The sequence below is a fragment of the Mauremys reevesii genome, linkage group 21, assembly GCF_016161935.1.
Source record: "Mauremys reevesii isolate NIE-2019 linkage group 21, ASM1616193v1, whole genome shotgun sequence".
Lineage (NCBI taxonomy): Eukaryota > Metazoa > Chordata > Testudines > Geoemydidae > Mauremys > Mauremys reevesii.
Genome location: NC_052643.1, coordinates 6,104,805 through 6,113,193, shown reverse-complemented (window position 1 = coordinate 6,113,193; position 8,389 = coordinate 6,104,805). Strand labels below are relative to the sequence as shown.

At 45.7% G+C, this 8,389-nt stretch overlaps 1 protein-coding gene across 3 annotated transcripts in view; it reads left to right on the top strand.

Moving 5' to 3' along the window:
* The first annotated feature begins 4,998 nt into the window (after positions 1-4,998).
* TMCO4 (transmembrane and coiled-coil domains 4) overlaps positions 4,999-8,389 on the top strand; it is an 85,065-nt gene continuing 81,674 nt past the window's right edge. The window contains exon 1 of one of the 3 annotated variants that reach the window (XM_039508823.1): positions 4,999-5,320. The gene's annotated coding sequence lies outside the window, so the exon portion shown is untranslated. The remainder of the gene's footprint in view (positions 5,321-8,389) is intronic. The other 2 variants (XM_039508820.1, XM_039508822.1) reach the window with 2 other exon arrangements.

Below are 8,389 nucleotides of genomic sequence, written 5' to 3'. Positions count from 1 at the left end.
ACTCCGTTAATTTCAGTGCTGATTCGCACTATCAGATCTGGTCCCTTGTTCTGATTAGTTGATTTTGACAACTACCTGTAGTGTCATACTTGTGACTTATCAGAAGGTTTCTTCCCTAGGTTAAAATGTGTTTCCCACCGCAGTCCTTTTTATGTCATCATAATTACACTGCTGCTTTCATGTTTCACCTCAGTAACTAACTACCCACTTTGCAACCCACCAATCAACAGGGACAGCCTTGTGTCAGACTCCAATTCCTAAAGTAATAATTGCACACAGCTATTTGCCTTTATAGCCATCAATGGACCAGTTCATACCAAAAAGCAATCTCTGGCTTTTGCAGACTGCACCAGAGTTAAGCTATTTGTAGAGGAATTACTGCAGCCTAAGTCCACTTGACATCAGCCTGTTCTCTTACCAACTACAGTAGAGGTGTAAGGCACTGCTAAATACAGACACCTCGTTTTACGTTATTTACCGAACTTCAAATCATCCTGTAATTAAGTTGGTTTTCTTTATTTTAGTACAATAAAACCATATTATAGTGTCCCTAAAGTTTATAACATCAGATAATACTCAGTTGCAACAATCATTCCATTCTGTTTTCTTCACTTACAACATCCCCAGCTATAACTTATGGCTATAAACTAGGGATGTAAATATTGCTTTAAAAGTTAACCGTTTAAATGATTAAAATTCTATCGTTTAAATGGTTGACAATTAAAGGGAGAGGGGGTGGGGTTGCTCTGGCCAGCGAGGTGGGGGCTGCAGTTGGTCAGCCGGCCACAGGGCAGGGGTCAGCTGGCCAGCTGCCAGGGCACGGCCAGGGCTGGGGTCCAGCCAGCGGGGCCAGGATCCAATGCTACGTGGCCAGGGCTGGGGTCTGGTGTTGCATGGCACAGCCGGGGGCCAGCACTGCTCAGCTGGAGTCCGAGGTTGGGTCTGGCCGGGGGGTGGGGCTGGGGCTGGGGTTGGGGTGCGATCGGGGCTGGGGGCCAAGGGCCAGCGGGGGGTTAATGGTTAATGTTGGTTAACCCCTGGCCGGCCTGAGTGGCCCTTCACTCAGTTGAAGGCTACCCTGGATTACACTGTGGTTGGCCTGTATTTGGCCTCTGGGAGTCACTTTAGCCACCTGTACATAAAGGTATTGTGCCTTATGTACTTTAATATATGGTTTTGCCTAGAGATGGGCTCAAACAAAAATCTCAGAGCAGAACACTCCTAACTTTGGTGAAATACAGATCCAGTTTTTTGCAGCTTGCATCAAGTTATATAACAGATTGGACCAAAATCCTCATTCTGAATGGTTCAAGTTTGTGGCTCTGGATCCCAACTTTGCATTTGGGCCTATTTTTTAAAAAGCTTCAAATATTCGTTCAGTTTCAAAAGCAAATTTTGATTCAGCCAAATTCATGAACTAGATGACTCCTGAGGTCCCTTACAGCCCTACATTTCTATGATCCTCTTGTTGTCACTTCTTACTGCCATTTGAGCACCTAAGTTTAACGAGCACAAAAACTCATAACAAATAAATTTTAAGACTGAATGTTCTATATTCACCAAAAGTGACATGTTTGAGTTTATAATTCACAAATCACGCTGTGTTGGTGAGTTATCTGATTCATCTAGTCAAGGAACAGAAAGCATGTGATTTACCACATGAATTGTGTAATGATTCAGCACAGACCAGTTGCAAGTCTGGGATATTCGTAACTAACTGTGAATCTTCTGAAGACCAAGAATTATTCACTGAGGAAATATGTAAATCAGGGTTTTATTGCACATTTGCAATTACCCATTTGCAATTGTAAAGATCTGTCAGTAGATCATTTGAGAGCTGGGGGGAAAAAAAAGACAAGTAGGATCAAGATGGGACAGTTAATTCTTAACCTGTTGGCTTTACCTCTGGCTGAAGGATGAGGGTGGTCACAATCTGTCTCTTAATACATCTTTGATACAGCCCCTGGGCTTCTGATAAGTTGTCGTGGTGGTTCCTGATTAATAAAAAAGTTCTGACACTGTTGTTTTAAGTGATCCTCTTGGGTTTTAAATTCCCTTATCCAACTCTAATCTGTACAAAGGATCTGAGGCCTGGTCTACACTGGGGGGGAGGTCGATCTAAGGTACGCAACTTCAGCTACGTGAATAGCGTAGCTGAAGTCGAAGTACCTTAGCTCGAATTACTTACCCATTCTTACGGCGCGGGATCGACGTCCGCGGCTCCCACGTCGACTCCGCTACCGCCACTCATTCCGGTGGAGTTCCGGAGTTGACGGGAGTGCGTTCGGGGTTCGATATATCGCGTCTAGATGAGACGCGATATATCGAACTCCGAGAAATCGATTGCTACCCGCCAATCTGGCGGGTAGTGAAGACGTACCCTGAGTTATATGCTATAAGAAATGCACTCTAGGTCAGTCAGTCTTTGATTTCGAGGCTGCAATCTCAATACAGAAAATGTGGGTCTGTCCTGAGTAATATATACTCCTCTCTCCCCTTCTCTTTCTGAGAGGGTGTTAACATTTACCAAGCCAAGAAATATGTGTCACACTGATTGAAAAAAGGTATTTTATAATGAGCTTCGCAGGGACTCAAAGCCACAGAACCCTGGCACAGTGAAATCCCACAGCCAAAGCAAGAGACAGTGCCACGGAGAAGACTTGAACAATGAAAAAAGCGTGGTAAAAGCAGATGGATCAGCAGTGGTGTCCAGCCTCTGAAAAGGAAGGGAAAGTTGATAGCTATCAGGAGGCACTGGCATTTACATAGCACTTTTCATATTCAGCACTTACAAACCCTGAGTAATCCTGACAATAAACCCGTGAGATAGACAAATAAATATGATCATCCCCACTTTACCAACAGGGAATTGAGGAAGTGAAGTTAAGATTGCCTCCTACAAAGCACAAAATTAGTCATTGTCACAGGAGGAAGTAGGCCTAGAGAATACCCGGATTCTAGTACTGTACTCTAGCCCATAGGCAGTTATACCCTTGGGATGCATGACACATACCTTTAGCATGTGGCCAAGTAGGACAATACTGACCAATCAGGACCACTTGGTTGGGTGGGCTCATTGAACAACATGAGTTTTAATAAAGCCAGATGCAAGATCTTACATCTAGGAACAAAGATGATGGGGAACTGTACCCCGGAATGCAGTGACTCTGAAAAAGACTTGGGGATCATGGTAAATAACCAATTGAACATGAGCTCCCACTATGATGCTATAGCTAAGAGGACTTATGCAATCCGTGGATGCATAAAAAGAGGAATGCCAAGTAGGAGTGGGGAGGAGGGATTATCTCTGAATACTGCATTAGTAAGACTACTACTGGAATACTGAATCCAGTTCTGGTGTCCACACACCAAAAAGAAAGTTGAAAAATTATAAAGGGTTCAGACGAGAGCTACAAGAACGTTTTGTGGTCTGGAAAACATGCCCTGTAATGAAAGACTTGAGAAGCTGTAACTATTTAATTTATCCAAACAAAGATTAAGGAATGACTTGATCATGATCAAGTACAGCTGATCAGAAATTTTCCAGCAAAACTACCAATTCGCTGAGGCACACTGATTCATCGAATCTGTTACAGAGTCAACAAAACTTTCCTTGAAATCGGGTACAGGGTCTGGCAGAGAGAGCCAGGCCACGCTTGGTGCCCCAGCTGAAGAGCCGTGGTGGAACTGACAAGAATGTCAATTTCACATGCTTCCTTTTGGGAACAGGATGTTTCCCTCTTTCTGAAATGAAAATCTCGGGGAGGATTTCCAGTTAGCTGAGAAATTTCAATAAATTTACTTTCATTTTGAGTAAGAACAAACATTGCAAAATACCAAAGTGTCCTGCGAACAAAATCCCCTGAGTTGACCAATTCTATCTACAAGTGTCTACAGGGGGAAGAGATTTCTGAAGGTAGCTGGCTCTTTAATCTAGCAGAAAAAGGCAGCATGAGATATAATGGTTGGAAGCTGAAACTAGAAAAATTCAGACTCACCATCAGGTGCACATTTTTAAATGAAGGCAATTACTCATTAGAACAACTTACCTAGGGATGTAGTAGATTCTCCATCACTTGGAATCTTTAAATCAAGATTGAATATTTTTTTAAAAGAGATGCTCTAGCACAGGGGTGGCCAACCTGAGCCTGAGAAGGAGCCAGAATTTACCAATGTACGTTGCCAAAGAGCCACAGTAATACATCAGCAACCCCCATCAGTCCCCTCCCACCCCCGCTCCCAGCACCTCCCACCCACCAGCTGCCCCGCTGATCAGTGCCTCCCCGACCCCCACATTAGAAATTACTTCTGGCCTATGTTATGCAGGATCACTGTGGTCTCTTCTGGTCTTCAGACCTATTCATCTATTAAATTAGAACGTGTATGCCCCTTGTAGCCTCAAAATCTCTCACACAGTAAACTGTTACTAAATTTACTGATCATAATATTTTGCTGCCCTAGGAATGTATCTATTCTATTTACATGCCAGAGCAGATTTCATTTCACTGCTTCCGCCTCTCTCTCTCTGCTGCTGCCCCCACTCTAGCACAACAACCCTTGCATTTCCCATAGGCCTGGTGCAATGCTCTGGTAGGGTAGCCAAAAGGGAAAGTTGCAGGCCAGTACCTTTCTTTGGGGGACTCATGGTCACTGGTTCTGCTCCATAGCTCCTGAAAGTGATTTGGGATCCTTCTAATGTGTTTGCAGGATCAACTTTTGAAACTCAAGTCTAGAGAGGACCCGCAGGGCAGGTGACACCTGAAGCTGTGTGAAACGTCCTCAGCAAAAGCCAGGTCTGGCCTGCTTTCAGAGAGCGGCTCAGGCTGGCAGGGAGGATCCTGGCCCATCTTAGTTGGCGGTGGGGGCGGCACAGAGGTTTCTGGCTCCACGTGTACCTGAAACTGAGGGTCAGGCTAGGAGCCCCCTCCCCCAGTTCTAGGCTACGGAGAGTTGTGTTGTGATCTCACGCTACTACGATGGTGTTTAATGGGCCCGGCGCTGCCTGGAGCAAAGCTCCCTCCTGACAAGGCCCCAGCCACACGGCCGAGCTGGCGCTCAGAGTCCAGCCGGAGCGCCCCTCTCCCGCTACGCACTTTGCGTAGCCCTTCCGCTCCCCCGCGCTGGCTACGTCAGGCAGCCGCCGCATTCACCGTTTGGCAATAGCTCCCCCTACGCGATCTGCGTAAACCGGGCCCTCTCGGCGTCCCTGAGCCTCGGGCTGGGATTGAGCACCGAGCCGGCCTGAGGAGACGGGAGAGCGGGGAGGCGACGGCAGCTGAGCACGGTGCCTTCCCTGGCGGTGTGCGGGCGGAGACGCACGGTAGGACAAGGGGCGGGTTGTTTTCTGCCTGGCTCGGACCTGGACATGCGTTGGGGGGGGCGGGTTCCCCCAGCCCGGGGTCCAGGGGGAGCCCCCCTCAGTGGGGTCCCAGCCTGGGGCTCCCCTCCCCGGGGGAGCGGATCAGAGCGGGCCGTTGCACTCCCGCCTAGATCCAGAGGTGGCTCCCCGCCCCCCCCCCTTGGGGCTCAGGTTCAGACAGGGCTTGGCTGCCCCCCCCGCGCCCCAGATTCACCCCCTAGGGGAGAGGGGATGCTGGAGCCCCCCCCGAGTCTGAGCCCTGTGGGGAGCCGCGCACTCTGCTGCCCCCTGCTAGTTACCCTCGGGGGCTACAGGGGAGCGGAGCTGCGGGCGCCTGGACGGGGAAATCAGCGTGAGTGTAAAGTTTTTGGAAAGGGGGGATGGAGGAAATGGGAACCTCACTCCACATCGCCCCCAGCCTTGCACCTGTTCAGTGGGTGATGACAGGTCACATGCACACAAGAGCCTTCCTGCACCCTGGGTGGATACGGTTTCTGGATCTAAGCCTGTGTTTAAGCAGTCTTGTCCATCTGAGTGTTTAGGATTCTAGTGGTAATAATTGTATTTGCACTGATGCATTCCCCCGGGGCTGATATCTGTACCCACTCAGAGATCATAGAATCATAGACTCTCAGGGTTGGAAGGGACCTCAGGAGGTATCTAGTCCAACCCCCTGCTCAAAGCAGGACCAAACCCAACTAAATCATCCCAGCCAGGGCTTTGTCAAGCCTGACCTTAAAAACCTCTAAGGAAGGCGATTCCACTACCTCCCTAGGTAACCCATCCACCATCTCTTTACTGTGTCCCACAGTACGGCTCCACATTTAACCATCTTCGTGGTTTAATAAGAAGTGCTTTCTCTCCTAGAATCTTACTGAATCATGGCCGCTGCCTATCACTCTGGCTGGCTCCCTGCTACCTTCCCTTCAAGACACCTTAGAGCAGGACTGTGCAGAGCCTTGGTCTCTGCTCTCATCTCTACTCTCCCTGCACTCTGCCCTTGCCTCATTCCTAACCTCTCCCTTTCTGTTAGTTCTGCCCTCCCTGGCCTCCTGTAGCAGGCATCTACTCCTTTTTCCCTCCCTCCCCTCAATAAGTTTCCTTCATGTCAATTTCCTCCCCAGGGAAGTTCTGTGTGTTTTGTTTTTAAATATTTTCTAACATCTTATCTAAAACAATATTTACACTTATTTTACTCAAATAAAAAACTCTCACAGAACTACACAGGAAACACTATAATAAACAAAAACAATGAGGAGTCCGGTGACACCTTAAAGACTAGCAGATTCACTTGGGCATAAGCTTTCATGGGTAGAAAACCCATTACTATTACTTGAATCTGAAGAAGTGGGTTTTTACCCATGAAAGCTTATGCCCAAATAAATCTGATAGTCTTTAAGGTGCCACCGGACTCCTTGTTGTTTTTGTGGATACAGACTAACATGGCTATCCCTCTGATACTATAATAAACACTATCACATATTTATAGATTAAATTATATCCAGTTTAAGATCATATATGGGTCCCTTATCATCTTAAATGTCTCTGGTTGATCTCTGAAAGTGAAATTCACTCCTGTGCAGGGGACCAGCACAAAGCTGAAGATAGACAAATTCAGACTTGGAATAAGGCATACATCTTTAACAGAGAGGGTAATTAATCAGTGGAACAATTAAATGTAGTAGATTTTCCATCATTGACATTTTTAAATAAAAATTAGCCATCTTTCTAAAAACTTGATCTAGCTTGAACAGTCAGTTGTAGGCTTGATACAGCATTCAATGGGTGAAGTACTCTGGCCTGAGCTATACACATGGTCAGACTAGATTATCGTAATGGTCCATTCTGGCCTTAAAATCTACGAAAGGTCTATGCACCATGTAAATCCCACTTGATCCCTATTTTGAGGGTTTAAATTAGATGTAAGTGTTCATTGGCCTTTTGCCCTTTGTGCACCCCAAATGGAAAAAAAAGGCCTGATCTAAAGACCAATGAGATGAGTGAGTTTTGCATGAGGTCCCAATAAAATAATGCCATTACTGTCAACCCCAAATGGTCAGATTTTCTGAGTAAGGCTGCAAAAATCATGAGTTTGTCTTTAAAATTGTGAGTTTTTAAATAAAATATACTTTGGATTATTTTTATTTGCTTCTTGGTTTTTTGAAGCTTTAGGGCTTCTTAGGTATGGGCAGAATGAAGGGGGAGTACAGTGAGATGCAAACAGAGACTGCAGGAGCTGAGTTTTACAGAGCCTTCAAGGTGACTTGCTGGGGAAGGCAGTGGAGGGGTGTAATCACTGTCAGGTCTTTAGGATGCTTTGTGTTTTAAAGCTTTTCTCCGCAACCACAAGTGCTAGCAAAAACTTTTTTTTTTTTTTTTTTAAAGAAAGCTGAGATTTTCCAGGCACTGTCCTGCTTCCAGTAGTCTGTGGTTTACATTAAGTATACAGCTCTGCAGAGGAATTCTACTTTATATTTGTATGTTTTATGTCAATGTATAATCCATTCTGAAAAGTAAATATGTTTGTTGTGCGCTTGTGCATAGGTGGACCTAGATTCTGCAAGCACTTAAATGTGTGTGTGACTTTACTCATATGAGTAGTCCAGTGGAAGTTAATGAGAACTCATGTGCGTAAAGTTGCTTATGTTATAAATGTTTTCGAGATTATGGCCTTAACCAGCTTTTAGAGAGGAAGGATGGTCTAGTGGTTAGAGCACTTACTTGAGAGATCCAGGTTCAATTCCCTGTTCTGCCACAGGCCTCTTGTGTGACCTTGGGCAAATCACTTAGCCTGGCTGTACCTCAGTTTACAAATGAGAATCGTGACACTATCCTGCCACATAGAGATGTTGTGAGGATAACAAATACATTAAAAAGGTTGTGAGGAACTTTGAGATCTACTGATGAAAGATAAGAGTTAGGTGGTGGTATAGCAAATTATAGTCTTCCTCTGGATAAGATGTTTTTAATGTTGCATTGCATTTTTCTGTCAGCATCTGAAATAACTCTTGTGACTGCTATTCTAAAAGC